The sequence below is a fragment of the Anomaloglossus baeobatrachus genome, chromosome 1 (assembly GCF_048569485.1).
Source record: "Anomaloglossus baeobatrachus isolate aAnoBae1 chromosome 1, aAnoBae1.hap1, whole genome shotgun sequence".
In the NCBI taxonomy this organism is placed as follows: domain Eukaryota; kingdom Metazoa; phylum Chordata; class Amphibia; order Anura; family Aromobatidae; genus Anomaloglossus; species Anomaloglossus baeobatrachus.
Genome location: NC_134353.1, coordinates 552,473,028 through 552,491,314, shown reverse-complemented (window position 1 = coordinate 552,491,314; position 18,287 = coordinate 552,473,028). Strand labels below are relative to the sequence as shown.

The window sequence follows — 18,287 nt, the reverse complement described above, 5'->3', positions numbered from 1 at the left end:
TGGGCAGCTAGGACCCAGCAGCTCTGCAGGCAGGAGACCATGTGATCGGTAAACTAATAGAAGCATCGGCAGATGCTAACTCTGCATATTACTGGCCAGTGCTAACTGCAGGAGAGGAAACGAGTGAGAAGCAAACACACGGGGAGTCAGAGAAAACAGCTGGAGAGTAGCGCACAGGCTCTGGGGCTGGGGATGTCGGCTCTGGTGCCGGGGGTGATTCATACCTTAGCAGCAGCAGTCACAGGAGATTCATGTAGCGCGCTCGGCTCTGTAATGGATAGAAGGGAGAAACAGTGAGGCGGGGCTACAGTGGGTGGGAGGAGCCACAGGACACATAGCTCCCACTCGGGACTCGGGAGTAAAGGCTCAAAAGCGGGGGAGTCCGCTGTATCCGGGACGGTTGGGAGGTATGGGTATGCATGTCACCACTGATGACACTGGGCAATGGACATTGAATAGCATGTTAGCACGCCACCTGGAGGCGAGCTAACAAGCTAAGAGGGTGGTATGAGTACAGGAACTTACGCCCTTGCAAATAGTCCCTGCGCTTATCAGCATATCATAAAGGATCTTTAGAAATACTTTTTCTTAAGATCTCTTTATCTATACTACTATATGCTGGGGCAGTTAGGCAGGGATTAGAAATATGTACCCAGAACTGCTCGTGGTTCTGGACAGGTTCCTTTTAATACAAACTACCCAATTGAGATTTGCCGTGATATGGCAGGGGTGGCTCAAAAATGTATCAATTATTTGCTAAAAATCTCATTTTGTTTTATAGTACAGTTGGAATAAATCTGTGAATTTGCACTTTTTATATGATGCATGCCATATCGTACTGGCTCCCCTTTCTTCGTAATTGTACATCGCAGTTATGGTGTGTGCACAGGAGATGTGCAAGAGCCTCCTGTATTTTACTATAGACACTCCATTATATCAGTGATAACGGTTAACCGATATTTGTGTATGGCTATAGAGTGGGCCCCTAGAGTCAATTCCTCTGGTGGGCTCCAGACAACTCAGTCTGACCCTGGATAAAGGATAACTTTCTGATCACTGCGGGTCTGACAGGTGCAACCTCCAGCGTTCCCAAGATGAGGGTTTTAGAAGCTCAAGAAAAGGCTCTGCAACCTTGTCCTGATTAGAGCTTTATCTGTGCTCCATTCGTTGTCAATGAGACAATAGTTAAGTCCAGTTTTATCTATCAGTCCAGTAGTCAATAAGGTTGAGCATCCACACCTTAGCCTTATGTAAAGGCCCCTTTACACACTGAGACTTTCAGCGATCCCACCAGCGATTCCAACCTGGCCGGGATCGCTACAAAGTCTCTGGTGAGTCTCTGGTGAGCTGTCAAACAGGCAAACTTGGCCAACGACGCAACAGCGATCCGGACCTGCAGAAAGACCTAGCTAGTCAAACACTGGAAACGAGTGATGTGTCACAATATCTGTCAATCACTATTCTCTGTCAGTCGGTCTCTCCCTCTCGGTCTCTATTCTCTTTCTATGGGTCCGTCACTATCTCTGTCCCTCTCTCACAGTCTGTCGGTCATTTTCCCCTCCTCTCTCATACTCACCGATCCCCGGCGCGGCGCTGCACGGCATTCACACTGCTGCGGCGGCTTTTACTATTTTGAAAAAGCCGGCCGCTCATTAAACTATTTCGTATTCCCTACTTCCCCGCCCACAGGCACCTATGATTGGTTGCAGTGAGACACGCCCCCACGCTGAGTGACAGGTGTCTCACTGCACCCAATCACAGCAGCCGGTGGGCGGGTCTATACTGTGCAGTGAAATAAATAATTAAATAATAAAAAAAAAACGGCGTGTGGGCCCCCCCAATTTTAATACCAGCCAGATAAAGCCATACGGCTGAAGGCTGGTATTCTCAAGATGGGGAGCTCCACGTTATGGGGAGCCCCCCAGCCTAACAATATCAGTCAGCAGCCACCCAGAATTGCCGCATACATTATATGCGACAGTTCTGGGACTGTACCTGGCTCTTCCCGATTTTCCCTGGTGCGTTGGCAAATCGGGGTAATAAGGAGTTATTGGCAGCCCATAGCTGCCAATAAGTCCTAGATTAATCATGTCAGGCGTCTCCCCGAGAATCCTTCCATGATTAATCTGTAAATTACAGTAAATAAACACACACAACTGAAAAAATCATTTATTAGAAATAAAAAACACAAACACATTCCCTCATCACCAATTTAATCAGCCCCAAAAAGCCCTCCTTGTCCGGCGTAATCCACAGACCTCCAGCGTCGCATCCAGCTCTGCTGCATGGAGGTGACAGGAGCAGCAGAATACACCGCCGCTCCTGTCACCTCCACGCAGCTAATGAAGGCAATAGCGCGATCAGCTGAGCTGTCACTGAGGTTACCTGGATCCAGCGGTGGATGCAGCGGTGGTCGCGGGTAACCTCAGTGACAGCTCAGCTGATCGCGCTACTCACCTCAGTTGCTGCGTGGAGCTGACCGGAGCGGCGGTGAGTAGCGCGATCAGCTGAGCTGTCACTGAGGTTACCCGCGGCCACCGCTGCATCCACCGCTGGATCCAGTGACAGCGGGTAACCTCAGTGACAGCTCAGCCGATCGCGCGGCTGTCTTCATTAGCTGCGTGGAGGTGACAGGAGCGGCGGTGTATTCTCCTGCTCCTGTCACCTGCATGCAGCACAGCTGGAAGCGACGCTGGAGGTCCGTGGATTACGCCGGACAAGGAGGGCTTTTTGGGGCTTATTAAATTGGTGATGAGGGAATGTGTTTGTGTTTTTTATTTCTAATAAATGATTTTTTCAGTTGTGTGTGTTTATTTACTGTAATTTACAGATTAATCATGGAAGGTTTCTCGGGGAGACGCCTGCCATGATTAATCTAGGACTTATTGGCAGCTATGGGCTGCCAATAACTCCTTATTACCCCGATTTGCCAACGCACCAGGGCAAATCGGGAAAAGCCGGGTACAGTCCCAGAACTGTCGCATATAATGTATGCGGCAATTCTGGGCGGCTGCTGACTGATATTGTAAGGCTGGGGGGCTCCCCATAACGTGGAGCTCCCCATCCTGAGAATACCAGCCTTCAGTCGTATGGCTTTATCTGGCTGGTATTAAAATTGGGGGGGAACGCACGCCGTTTTTTTTAATTATTTAATTATTTATTTCACTGCACAGTATAGACCCGCCCACCGGCTGCTGTGATTGGGTGCAGTGAGACACCTGTCACTCAGCGTGGGGGCGTGTCTCACTGCAACCAATCATAGGCGCCTGTGGGCGGGGAAAGTAGGGAATACGAAATTGTTTAATGAGCGGCCGGCTTTTTCAAAAGAGGAAAAGCCGCCGCAGCAGTGTGAATGCCGTGCAGCGCCGCGCCGGGGATCGGGGATCGGTGAGTATGAGAGAGGAGGGGAAAATAACCGACAGACTGTGAGAGAGGGACAGAGATAGTGATGGACCGACAGAGAGAGAATAGAGACCGAGAGGGAGAGACCGACTGACAGAGAATAGTAATTGACAGATATTGTGACACATCACTCGTTTCCAGTGTTTTAAGTCCCCTTTACACACTGAGACCAAAGAATGGTCCTGAACGATTTGTAGCGATCAGCAACTTCACAGCAGGGGCCAGGTCGCTGATGTGTTTCACACACTGCAATGTCGCTGGGGAGGTCGCTATTACGTCACAAAACCGGTGACGTTACAGCGATGTCGTTTGCGATGTTGCAGTGTGTAAAGCCACCTTAAGATGTTCTAAGAGATCTGTTCTTGGAATTCCAGAACCCCAATCCCAGGATCAGCAAGTTATCTCCTGTCCCAAGAATAGAAAATATGTAGATTTTTGGCTTAAGGACATACGGCGAGTAAAACGGAGTGAGTGGAATGCGATAAAAAAATGACATTCCACTCGGACCAATGTTACTCTTTTGGGTCGCTCCCATGTGCGATTTTTTTTCTCAGCCCTAATTGGACCGAGAAGACAATCGCTGCATGCTACGGGTGGAATCCAATTCATGTTCATTCGCACCCATACAAGTCTATGGGTGTGAGAGAAACATCGCACTGCACTCGGATGATACCAGAGTGCAGTGCAATATACACATCAGCTGATAATGGAGGAGATAGGGAAATTAGTCCCTCTCTCTCCTCTGCAGTTGTGATACGATTGCAGGATAGCATCACAGTGTAATGACACTCGGATCACACTCGCAGGGGGAGTCGGTGGTCATTAGCATAATGCATCCGATGCTCTCGTATCAGATGCCATACGCTCGTGTGTCCTAACCCTTAGAGAATAACTCTTCAAATGTTTCTTATTGAACTTGGATATATATCAGCATTAATAAATTTACTATATTAAGAAGCTCGCCAACTTCTGTTATTTCTTCATTTGGTACTAACTGGATTCTAAAAATGTTTGTATGCATACAATTTTAATTAGAAACTTTTCAGGCCTATTGATGAAAAAATGGATCTATCCTACAATAAACTGTGTTTGTCTTTGACTATTCAAAGCTGAGAGGCATAATTCTAAGAATTGTAGCACAAAGACAACCCCCTTTTAAAAGTCAGCAGCGCAATCAGCCGTAAAAAACGTGTACTATTGTTGTTGCAAGGTAAATGTATGAGATGGCGGCCATTTACATGAATATCCATCCATAGAACACTTAGATATGGGAAGTCCACAATAGAAGCTCCCTGCTTGGGCACATTGAGGGGGTTCTGAGCACTGGATGATGTGAAAAGATTGGTCAAGACTAGTGTGAAAACACTTCTGAGTTGCATAAAATTTATGTGAAATATTAAGGGTTTTTTTGCCAGAAAACTGGTGAAAACGCCTTAATAAATTGTGCCCATAGTTTGAAAACCCAGCAAAGAACCAAAGGAAAAAGCCTGACTGCTCCCCTAATGTCCACTGGTTGACTTCTTCCTGCACCGCTTTTTTGATTGACAGTTCTCACTCAATGTTCACACAGGGAAACACTGGTGGACACAGACTTAAAAGGGCCTCTATACAAGGTCAATATATGGGCCCTTTGAAGGCCAGTAGCTCATTATAATGCACAATTTCACCTGCTATGGAGGTAGAAGTGGTCCCTTATCTTTTGAGCTCCAATGAGGCCGCACTGGTTGCACCAATAGTATGTCTGCTCCTGTATGGAAGAGACTTGTCAATCAACAGGATCGATGTGGGTAGAAGCCGGCTGGGGGCAGCCCTGGACTAGTCTAGTCTATGTCCATGGTCCTCAGTCTTCTCTTCTGAAGATATTCACAATGAAATGCTAGAGAGTTTCAAAGTAGAACACATATAGCAACAATAGTGCAACCTGGCATTGATTTATGGTGACCATGGTTCTAGCACCATGAAGCTACTATTAAGTTGAAGGGTTCCCTTATGATTCCTTTTTTAAGGGGGTTGTGCACTACTTAGACAACCCCTTCTCATTCCCTCTGTATGGCCGCATTAAACGAAAAAGCTTACACTTACCTCCTGTGCTGCCACAGTTCCAGTGGTACTGGTACTCACTCTACAGGGCTCTCATGAAGTCTCTACCCACCTTCGGACATATGATGACTCAAGAGGAAATGAGAGCTCGGCCTGTGATGTGTCATGGGGCAGAAGCAATGAGCGAGGTATTTTTCTGGCACATTAAATGAAAGTGGGGGTCATGGTTGGGTGTGAGGACTTGATCAACCGGGGCGTTACGCTTTTGAAGGCCACATGATGCCGGTGACTTTGGCTGACCAGGACCTGGTATTAAACAGTTGAATGAAATAGACCACCATTCCGTAATAAACGTTTTACTAAACGGTAACTTGGGGGGGATTATGTAGAGGGGATAGTGGGTACACAGCTTAAAGAACTTTTCTTTCAAGATATGTAACAATTCCAGATGCAGTCTCAATTACTTCCACTTAACGTGCTTTATTTCTGTTTCCTGTGGCTCGCCTGCCTTCACCACAACCCAGCTCAGTACTAAAGTCCAGTTAGTGAGAGTCCTATCCTAAACCCGCGGTTCCACGTCTTTTTCCTCTTTAAGGGATTAGTTTGCCAATATAGCCGGTACTTGGCTTCTCTACTTCTGGAACTTCTAAGTTCTACTTGGAACTCTTGCCTGAGGCACTATTTTCGTCTCACGTTCTCTGTTTTGTCCTGTCTAGCTACCTTTCTGAGTTATAAATTTGGAGGCCCTACTGCTAGGCATTCTATCCCAGGACCCGTCTCCGATCTATTACTCTGTCCTTCGGTCATTTCATAGTGAGGAACACGCTATCCACTGGATCGGTCTCCACTCACATGAGGGGCACCCACGTCATGTGACTCTGCTCACTAGTCAGACCTTAGGTCTTCTAGTGCACGCTGGGCCCTATCTCATCTCATAATAATAAGGAATAACGTTTGGAACACCATTCTAAGTCTGAACTGGGTGCAAAAACCTAAAAAAACATCACTATGGGGAGATAAGGTATGCACACCAGTGACTATGTAAGGGTAATACATGAAATAGCAGAAACTGCTGTGTGAACACTGACCCGAAAAATCCAATAGCCATACGCAAGAGTGAAAATGCGAAAAATGGAATCTGCATTACTGCCATGAACATATGAATCAAGAGAAATTTAGCTACTGAATTGATCAATGCAATAGAGCCCCAACACTACGCCAAAGTATTTCTCTACGTTGGGGTCCCTAGCTTGTGTGTGTCCTCTCATGCAGTTAAATCTCATCTCATGACAGGAAACCATCTCTGCCCCTTCACTCTAGCCCCTCCCACTCTTGACCAGCTGCAATCATCACCTCCAACTCTCCCCACTGTTGAGCCAAACACCATCTATCAGCATCGCTGATACCAATACAGTTGAAAGCCATGATGAAAGAGGTTGCGCTCCTCTCCCTCCTCCATCATCCTCTGGCTGTGTCTGCTCTCTGACATCTCAGCACAGTTGCGTGATGATGTCATTACTGCACACACATTGTGCCGAGATGTGCAGCACTGTAGACCTCTCGCCAAGGAGACTGGGGCAGCAGGGGAACAAGGAGAGGTGAGTATTTATTTTTTTTAAATCATTAGGTACATTGGTTCAATGGCTATAATATTATATGGATGGCTATGGGAGATGCATTACACTATTTAGAGGACTATGTGGGTGCAATATAATATATGGAAGACTATAGAGGATGTATAATATATATGGAAGACTATGGGGGTGTATTATAATATATGGAGGACTATCAGGGTGCGTTGTGATATATGGAGGGCTATGGGGGGTTACATTATACTATACGGATGACTATGGGTCCATTATACTATATGGAGGACTTAGGGGAGCATTATACTGTTTGGAAGACTATGGGGTGTGCATTATACTATATGGAAGCAATTTGGGGCCCATTATATTATATGGAGGACTAAGAGTTGTGCATAATACTTTATGGAGGACTATGAGGGATGCATTATACTATATGGAAGGCAAAATAGGGCCCATTATAGTCTATAGAGTACTATAGGGTGTGCATTATACTATATGAAAGACAATGTGGGGGCCATTATAGTATATAGAGGACTATCTGGTGCATTATAATACTATATAGAATGCAATGTGGGCACATTATACTATATATAGAGGACTATGGGTGCATTATACAATATGAAAGGCAATGTGGGACCCATTATACTATATGGAGGATTATTGGGAGTGTACATTACTATATGGAGGGTATGTGGGGCCCATTATACTATATGGAAGGCTGTGTTCTAATATTTTGAGAGTTATGAGGGAGCCTTTATATTTTATGGAGGGCTATTTGACAGCCATCATTCTGTATACAAGCTATTCTAAAGTATAAAGATTTGTGTAGGGTCCATCATATTGTGCGGAGGGCTATGTGGGGGCCATTGTACTGTGTGGAGAGCTGTGTGGGGGCCTTTATTCTCTTTGGAGGGCTAGTGGGTGCCATTATACTGTATGTAGGGCTGTGTGGGAGTCCTAGTTGGAGATTATACTGTGTTGGGGGTCACCATGCTTTCCTGGGGTAGTTGAGGGGGGTACAGTAGGGTTATCATACTGTGCCTGTATAGCAAGGGTGGGGAACCTCCGGCCCGCGGGCCACATGCGGCCCGCCATGACCTTTTATGCGGCCCCCGGGCAGATTCCCGGGGGCTGCAGTGCTGGGGCCACCGGCCCTTTAAATGACCACATGCACTGTTTGGGAGAACTAATGGGCTCTCCCGCCCCTCTTTCCTCTTGTGCTGTGTGTGTGCCCGCCCCTCTGCCCTCCGGAGCGATCTGCCCACCCCTCTTTCCTCTCGTGGAGTGTGTCCGCCCCTCTGCCCTCCGGAGCAATCTGCCCGCCCCTCTGTCCTCTCGTGCTGTGTGTGTGCCCGCCCCTCTGCCCTACGGAGCGATCTGCCCTCCCCTCTGTCCTCTCGTGCTGTGTGTGTGCCCGCCCCTCTGCCCTCCGGAGCGATCTGCCCGCCCCTCTGTCTCTCGTGCTGTGTGTGTGCCCGCCCCTCTGCCCTCCGGAGTGATCTGCTCGCCCCTCTGTCCCCTCGTGCGGTGTGCCCGCCCTTCTGCCCTCCGGAGCAATCTGCCCCCTCTGCCCTCCGGAGCGATGTGCCCGCAACTATGTCCTCTCTTGTGGTGTGACCGCACCTTTGAACTCCGGACCAATCTGCCCGCCCCTCTGTCCTCCGGAGCGGTGTGCCCGCCCCTCTGCCTGCACTGTCTCCGGCGCTGTGTGTGCGCGCGCCTGCACTCTGCTCCCCGTCCAGTACTTTGTGTACCATCCCCCCAGAGTTGTGTGCAACGATCAGTGCTGTGTCCCTCACCCCATGCTGTGTATCACCTCAGGTTTGTGGCTCCCCAGTAATGCCAGGGCTCTGCAGGTGCTGTGTGCAGAGCCCTGACATTACTGGGGGGCAGTGCTGTGTGCCCTCCCAATTCTGTGTATCACCCCCAGTGTTGTGTTCCCCCAGCGATGTCTGTGCCCCCCTCAGTGATGTCTTTGCCCCCAGCCCCTCTTGTGATGTGTGTGCCCCCAGCCCCTCTTGCGTTGTGTGTGCCCCCAGCCCCTCTTGCGTTGTGTATGCCCCCCAGCACCTCTTGCGTTGTGTATGCCCCCCAGCATCTCCTGTTATGTGTATGCCCCCCAGCCCCTCTTGTGTTGTTTGCCTTCAGCGTCTCCTGTGACTTTTACATCACATTGGAGATGCTGGGGGCATATACATCACAGGAGACACTGGGGACATACACAACACAGGAGGGGCTATGGGCATTTACAGACACAGGGGGGGCTGGGAGCATATATATGTCCCCAGCTCCTTATGTGATGTATGTACCTCCAGTGTCTCCTGTGATGTGTATATACAGCAGTCCCAGCGTTTCCTTTCTGTTGTGTATACGTCAGTCCCAGCGTTATCTATGTGATGTATATGCCCCCAGCCCCTCCAGTGATGTATGTGCCTTCAGTGACTCCTGTAATGTATATAGAGCAGTCCCATTGTCTCCTATGTGTTGTGTGCCTCCAGCGTCTCCTATGTGATGTATATGATTTATCAAATATTATTATGACAAAGAGTTGACTGCGCTTCAGACCGAGACAGAAAAGCAGTTGTGAGAAGCAACATGATTAGTATCATCCAACATCACAGCCGCACCAAAGAGAAGCTGCTCCGGCCGCCACAGTAGGGGTGAGTTAATTAATTGTTTGACCAAATATAGCAGGGTCATTTTCACATTGATAATTTTGTGCGGCCCCCGAAGGTTGGTAGAAATTTCCAAATGGCCCCCGGCTGAAAAAAGGTTCCCCACCCCTGCTGTATAGGGTAGTTTGGAGGAATGCACTATGGGGGCATCATACAGTGTTTCTGGGGCACTTTTGTTGGCACCGTACATTATGGCTACAATAACAGGGAAATCTATGAGATTTAATAGGAGGAAAATTACTTTGCATGGGCAGCAAAATGGTGAGATATGTTCTTATGTGTCCAGGCGAATATTAATTTATTTATTTATTTATTGGGGGTGGGGACAATTAGAACCTCTGCTATGGGGCCCCAAGATTTCCATGTACCCCCAACTAACAAGAGCCCTGGGAACACGAATGCCGCAACCGCGCTGACATCATGGGTGGTGGATGTAAACTTTTAACCGGGCCATACATAGGGAATGTGTCCAAGAAGTGGTTAACCCCTTTAATGCCATGATTCATGAGTAGAATAGTAAATACAATGAACCAGAGCAGAAAAGATGGCATCCCTCACATGTGCCTTCCTGTGGACACACACTGCTCTGACAGAACATAATACGCTGCTGTGTATTCACCACCTTCCCGGTACTTTCATGTGTTGGAGGAAACTCCCCATTCCAGCAGAGGGAGTGCAGCTCCGGCCGTCTCCAGCAGGGGGAGCAGGCTCCGTGTACTATGTGAATGTCACCCAGCGGTCCGGAATGGCCCGTCCTCCCGGAGCCGCTCACATCGCTCAACTTTTCCCTCACGACTTTCATTCCGGGCTGGAGAAGTCGTCACGGGCAGCTGGCGTGGGCCCCACGGACAGGAGGTACGGGCACAGCGTGGTATGCCCAGGAAAGTTCTCTGTGCCACGCCGGAGCGGGGAGTGTGTGCTGAGCACGTGCACATGTAGCAGAGCTGAGGCTGTCATTAGTGGGTTACCTGCACACACAGCGAGCAGGCAAGAAGCACGGCTCTGCTACATCTGCTGGATCAGTGTGTGCACATAGGGGCTGGGGTCACATCCTGGGCACAGGACAGGGTGGAGGACATGTGTGCACCAGAGACCAGGAAATGGAGGCGCGTGGACTGTAAACATCGGGCAGAATGGAGGGAGGACGCTGCAGAGTACTTTCAAGAGTGTGTGTGTGTGTATGTATATATATATATATATATATGTGTGTGACTGGTCCCTTTGCTTTATTTAGGATCCACTTGTTGCTTTGTTCTTAAAGGGACCCGGTTCCCTTAGGCTCCGTTCACATGTGCAGTAGCGGATCCAGCAGCGATCCTTTGGTGTAAACACAACTTTTTCATTTGTTTTTAAAAAATAGATTTCTGCAGGATCCATTTTTTTTAACCTTCTTGCTGCTGGATGCGCTCTAATGGATGATTACTGGACATGTGAACACAGCCTTATGGGCATTGACTTGGCCTTATTTCCATGTACGCACTGATGTGGATATTTACGCCATACTTCACGTAAAACGTCTTATGAAAATACAGACTATTCAGTATAAAGTGTTAATGAATGTTTTTCTTCCCCAGAGCAAGCGCCATATACAAATTACTGGTTGGCAGTTCAGGTGTCAAAAGGTCAAGCTAGCTGCACCCTAACCAATAGGCCTTTTTATAGGGATGTGTCAGTGGGTTTTAGCTATGTAATCTGATGATCGCATGCTGTAGGGGTTATCTGAAAACACATATATCAAGCATGCCTCTTTTATCAAACTAGGTGCTGTTGTTTACTTGCAATGATTGTTTTAGCTCCAGGACCTTATAATTGCTCGGAATACATTGCCTGGTAGTCTGAAACCGCTCCTCCTCTGATAAGCAGCTCCCTGTCTATAGACATTGTACACAGAGAGTCTGTTGTGGTCAGGGGAAGCTTTCTGAGCTGTGCTACATGCTAAATCTGAAAACAATGATTGTCTCAGAGCTGCTGCAGCCAGTAATCTAAGTGATACATCGTTGGATTCAGGATCTCTTTTCCTATTGTGCTGCTCTCCGATCAGGAAGCAAAAACCTGTTGACAGATTCCCTTTAAATGGGTTATCCACTACTTCTAACCCTTCCCAATCAATGTTTCCCCCATGTAAAACAATACCACCTGTACTCGCCTCTGTTGCTGGTGCCATCCCAGCGATGTTGGCATTTGCTCTCCTGGGGCTCACGTAACGTTATGTCGCTCGATCCATGCGTCCATTTCACTGTTCCCTCCTTAGGATTGACGTCTGTACGATGTTGAGAACTGACAACAACACCCTGGTTATGTTATAAAATATATGTCTATTATTGACATTTATCAACGTTTGTAACTTTCTATAAAAGTAAATAAATGATACCATGTTAAGAACAGGTATTTGTTGAAGCTGTCCCCAAAACCAGCCGTGACTCGGCTCCACGTATCTGGCTTGTTGCCATCTACATTTATATGTGGCCATGACTAAAAGAGGAAACATTCTTCCATAAGAGTTCTCACCTGTAAATCATATCCTTTAAACGGGTTTTCTAGTTTCAAAATTAAATAGCTTGGCATGCCTGCTGAGCCCAAGGATTGGCTGCAGCGGTCATGTGCTGTGGATTTAACTTCACTACTGCAGAAATGTAAGCAAGGATTGTCATGGAGACGCAGCACTGGAGTGGCAGGGGTTAACTAAGTCTGTTATTTTGAAAGTGTCCTTGGGATATTTCATTTAACAAGAAAACCCCAATTAGCAAGTATCTGTCTTTCCCTGATAGGAAAGTACCTGACCATCATGGCCACATCACGTGGGCAATCACCATTAGGGCTCGGGCAGACGGCCACGTTTTCAGTCTGTGTGATCTGACAGAACTTCAGACATTTTTTTTTTTCTTTTTTAATCTTCTTCACATCTGAGAAAAACGGATCCATCTCTGATCCGAGTCTGATGAGATAATCAGCCATCGTTCTCGGATGGAGAAAATCCGGTCCTGTGCCCCTAGCCTTACCAATATAGATGGCCTCTATTAGCTGGACCAGGAGCCAGCACACCTCATTTGGTGCTTTCCAAAAAGTATGCTGCTTATTGTAATGACGGCCCGTGCTGTATTCACGGCTTATGTGCTCATCTTCGGCATATACCCTGGGAAAGTTCCCACACGTGCTGTCTCAGTATACGCTCACTCACCCGATAAAGGCCAAAAGCTTGTCCCTCAGGTCTGCACTGGAAAGGTATGTGTCAGCATAGCTGGGGAGTACTGATGTATAACTGTAACGTAAAGCTCTGTTGTGAACAGTGCCTTAGGCATATGCTGCTGTATATACACTAATGCATTTTACACGCTGAAGCAAGGGGGAATGTTGATTTAGAACAATAATTGATAGACAAGTTCTTTAGTAGAGATGAGCGAGCACTACCATGCTCGAGTGCTCGATACTCATAATGAATATTGTTGAGCGAGCACTACCATGCTCAGGTGCTCGGTACTTGTAATGAGTAGTGATGTGCGAGCACTACCATGCTTGGGTTCTCGGTACTTGTAATGAGTAGTGATGAGCGAGTACTACCATGCTCGGGTGCTCGATACTCATAATGAATATTGTTGAGCGAGCACTACCATGCTCAGGTGCTCGGTACTTGTAATGAGTAGTGATGTGCGAGCACTACCATGCTTGGGTTCTCGGTACTTGTAATGAGTAGTGATGAGCAAGTACTACCATGCTCGGGTGCTCGATACTCATAATGAATATTGTTGAGCGAGCACTACCATGCTCGGGTTCTCGGTACTTGTAATGAGTAGTGATGAGCGAGCACTACTATGCCCGGGTGCTCGGTACTCGTGATGTGTGAGTACTACCATGCTCGTGTACTCGTAATGAGTAGTGATGAGCGAGCACTACCATGCTCTGGTTCTCGGTACTTGTAATGAGTATTGATGAGCGAGCACTACTATGCTCGGGTGCTCGGTACTCGTGATGTGTGAGCACTATCATGCTCGGGTGCTCAGTATTTGTAATGAGTAGGGATGAGCGAGCACTACCATGTTCGGGTGCTCGGTACTTGTAATGAGTAGGGATGAGCGAGCACTAACATGCTCGGTACTCGTAATGAGTATTGATGAGCGAGCACTACCATGCTCGGTACTTGTAATGAGTAGTGATGAGCGAGCACTACTATGCCCGGGTGCTCGGTACTCGTGATGAGCGAGCACTACCATGCTCGGGTTCTCGGTACTTGTAATGAGTAGGGATGAGCGAGCACTACTATGCCCGGGTGCTCGGTACTCGTGATGAGTGAGCACTATGATGCTCGGGTGCTCAGTATTTGTAATGAGTAGGGATGAGCGAGCACTACCATGCTCGGGTGCTCGGTACTTGTAATGAGTAGTGATGATCGAGCACTAACATGCTCGGTACTCGTAATGAGTATTGATGAGCGAGCACTACCATGCTCGGGTGCTCGGTACTCGTGATGTGTGAGCACTACTATGCTTGGGTGCTCGGTACTCGTGATGAGTGAGCACTATGATGCTCGGGTGCTCAGTATTTGTAATGAGTAGGGATGAGCGAGCACTACCATGCTCGGGTGCTCGGTACTTGTAATGAGTAGTGATGATCGAGCACTAACATGCTCGGTACTCGTAATGAGTATTGATGAGCGAGCACTACCATGCTCGGGTGCTCGGTACTCGTGATGTGTGAGCACTACTATGCTCGGGTGCTCGGTACTCGTGATGTGTGAGCACTATCATGCTCGGGTGCTCAGTATTTGTAATGAGTAGTGATGAGCGAGCACTACCATGCTCGAGTGCTCGGTACTTGTAATGAGTAGTGATGAGCGAGCACTAACATGCTCGGTACTCGTAATGAGTATTGATGAGCGAGCACTACCATGCTCGGTACTTGTAATGAGTAGTGATGAGCGAGCACTACTATGCCCGGGTGCTCGGTACTCGTGATGAGCGAGCACTACCATGCTCGGGTTCTCGGTACTTGTAATGAGTAGGGATGAGCGAGCACTACTATGCCCGGGTGCTCGGTACTCGTGATGAGTGAGCACTACTATGCTTGGGTGCTCGGTACTCGTGATGAGTGAGCACTATGATGCTCGGGTGCTCAGTATTTGTAATGAGTAGGGATGAGCGAGCACTACCATGCTCGGGTGCTCGGTACTTGTAATGAGTAGTGATGATCGAGCACTAACATGCTCGGTACTCGTAATGAGTATTGATGAGCGAGCACTACCATGCTCGGGTGCTCGGTACTCGTGATGTGTGAGCACTACTATGCTCGGGTGCTCGGTACTCGTGATGTGTGAGCACTATCATGCTCGGGTGCTCAGTATTTGTAATGAGTAGTGATGAGCGAGCACTACCATGCTCGAGTGCTCGGTACTTGTAATGACTAGTGATGGGCGAGCACTACCATACTGAGTATTCGTAACGAGCATTTTGTCTCTCAGATGGGCGTAACTCGAGTACCGAGTATAAAAGAGTCAAGGGAACCTCAACATTTTCCGTAAAAAATGTTCAAGATCCCCAATGACTTCCATTATACTTGAGTACTTGAGTCGCTCCCATCCAAGCACAGCATGCTTGTTATGAATACCGAGCACCTGAGTATAGTAGTGCTCGCTCATCACTCTTCCTTAGGTATTATGTTTGGATACTGCTGCTCTAAGTCCTATTTTCTCAAGTCTCTATTTTTAGTGTGTGCACAGACACCAACACCCTGCCCAAAATCAGGTCTCCTTACTCAAATGAACTGCCTCATAGGCATATATAATGGTGTTGGGTCAGATCAGGCCAGTATATGGACAGTATAATATGGCCTTGTGTATTCAGCCTTGCTGATCTATTGTGATGAGTAGAAATGCTCACCATAGCCACCAGTGCCTACTGACAGGTCTGCAGGCAACTACATCTACAGGCCTGCAGGGCAACCACATCTACAGGCCTGCAGGGCAACCACATCTACAGGCCTGCAGGGCAACCACATGTACAGGCCTGCAGGGCAACCACATGTACAGGCCTGCAGGGCAACCACATGTACAGGCCTGCAGGGCAACCACATGTACAGGCCTGCAGGGCAACCACATCTACAGGCGTGCAGGTTTTTGTATCAGTGCTTCTGATAGTAGCATTATACTGGGAAATAATGGCTTATCCAAGCACAACCTGCCTGAGGTATAGTGAAGTAGTACAACCGGGGGAAGTATTCTAGTTAGATTTTATCTAAGGAATGCTGCTGGGTCACCATACCAGTTACTACATAGTACATTAGGGTCAAAAGTACAAAGCCTGAAGATGTGGATGTGTAACTCCGGGCCAAGGCCTGCTGGCACAGTCTGCACCTCACTGCTCCAGACACCGGTGGATGAGGGAAGATGGCTGCGCTATTGCATGCTGCAACACGTCTGCTATGATCAGCTGGTGATCAAAGCCATCCTTTCTGGATCCTTCAGATTATGTAGGTAAGAAGCGTTAAGCTGGTGGATTTTCTTATATGCATTTCTTAATCAGTCTTTGGCAGCTTGTGTTTGAAGTGACTTGGCATTAGGCATATAAATGCCCCAGCTCTGATCCACAGCTGTCGGTATAAAATGTCCCGCATTTGTTTAGGGCAGCGTGCTCTGTTCTCTTTACTAAAGGGACAGATGGTTTTTATGGTCGGCCATTGTGGCAGGGATAACAGACGATGCTATTAGGCAGCTGAATCCATGTCCTTCTTTATAAACCATGTAAGTCAATATTGTGTAAGAGGGGCTTACAAATGCTACAGGGCCGCGTTGTGTTCATGAACAGTATATTATACTGTATACGACGTTTGCTGCAAGAGTAGGAGAACCTTGAATCTTTTTTCTTTGCACATTAGTAAACTGGATGCAACACTGATGGAAAAAACAACACACAGGCCAAAAATGGATGACAAAGTTCTGCACACTGATGGAAGAAAGTCCAATTTTTTTTCTTAGGCACAAAAAAAAGACTGAAAAAAGATTAGGCCGAAAAAATGACTTGTAGCTTTTCCAAAGACAAGTCCCAATGATGCCTTTACGTGGCCATTCTGTTCCTCCATGATGGCTCACTCAGATGAGTGTAGGACTCGGTCCGAGTCATACAATCTGATTGGATTGCGCTCGGTCCAGGCTTATACTGTGGGACAGTGCCAACCATCGCATTATTTCTCTTGCTGATTTGCATGAGAAAAAAAATGTGCAGTATGCTGTGAGTGGCAGCACAAATCGCACGGCGTTCACCTGTTCAAGTCTATGGATGCGTGGAAATCATTGGACTGCAATAGGATGACATCACAGAATGGAGAAATTTTGTTCTCCATCTTCTACACCCCTGTACTATGATACTCGCATGCAGGAGACTCTGATCACACTAAGCTGACACTCTGATCAGAGTTTGACCAGAGTGTCCTCACCATCACCCGATTCTCTTGTAGAAGGAATCTTTTGTGATCCTGGCCTTAGGGTACCGTCTCACTAAACGACGTACCGGCGATTCCGACCACGATATGACCTGGTCAGGATCGCTGGTGCGTTGCTACATGGTCGCTGGTGAGCTGTTAATCAGGCAGATCTCACCAGCGAACAGCCAGCAGCGACTCGTGGAAATGATGCTGCGCTTGGTAACCAAGGTAAATATCGGGTAACTAAGCAGAATTCTTTGCTTGGTTACACGATATTTACCCTGGTTACCAGCGCACACCGCTTAGCGCTGGCTCCCTGCACTCGTAGCCAGGGTACACATCTGGTTACTAAACAAAATGCTTCGCTTAGTTACCCGATGTGTACTCTGGCTACGAGTGCAGGGAGCCATCACTGGCAGCCTGAGAGCGGCGTATGCTAGTAACCAAGGTAAATATCGGGTAACCAAGCAAAGTGCTTCGCTTAGTTACCCGATATGTACCTTGGTTACCAGCGTCCGCAGCTTCCAGACGCCGGCTCCCTGCACATTCAGATCGTTGCTCTCTCGCTGTCAAACACAGCAATGTGTGCTTCAAAGTGGGAGAGCAACAAGCAAAAAATGAACCAGCACTGTGTGTAACGAGCAGCGATTTTAAAGCAGGGGCCGCATCGCTGCTCAGTGTCACACAGCGTTATCGCTAATGAGGTCACTGGTACGTCACAAAACCTGTGACTCAGCAGCGATCTCACTATGTGAGAAGGACCCCTTACTGTGAAATCAGGATATGCAAATAAAGTTGAAGTGCTTTCAGTGCATGGAAGCACTTCCCAAGCCTCTGTCACACAAGCTGTGTTCCCACCTAGCCATCTTTTCGACGTTCCGCTCATTTGCCTGAAGTCACACAACAAGAAAGCTGTCATTCAAGCTGGAGCAGTTCTTTGCGGATCTAAAACAGGATCAAAAAGCCTTGGTAAAAGCTTCCGCTCGCTGGAGGCACTTCAGTATCAACTGGATATCCATTCACATGGTGATTTTTGAGGAACGGACTGCCTAGGGAAAGGTATGCTGCATTTGTATTTGAAAGCGTACATGTGGATATAGTTTTTGGAGTGAAATCCTGCTGACAGATTCTCTTTAAGGCTATGTGTCCACGTAGAATGTACCTGCGGATTTTT

General features: G+C 47.7%; 1 protein-coding gene across 1 annotated transcript in view; it reads left to right on the top strand.

Annotated features, from left to right (window-relative positions):
• Positions 1–10,474: 10,474 nt before the first annotated feature.
• MOB3B (MOB kinase activator 3B) overlaps positions 10,475–18,287 on the top strand; it is a 125,773-nt gene continuing 117,960 nt past the window's right edge. Inside the window, exon 1 of the mRNA XM_075316901.1 lies at positions 10,475–10,558. The gene's annotated coding sequence lies outside the window, so the exon portion shown is untranslated. The remainder of the gene's footprint in view (positions 10,559–18,287) is intronic.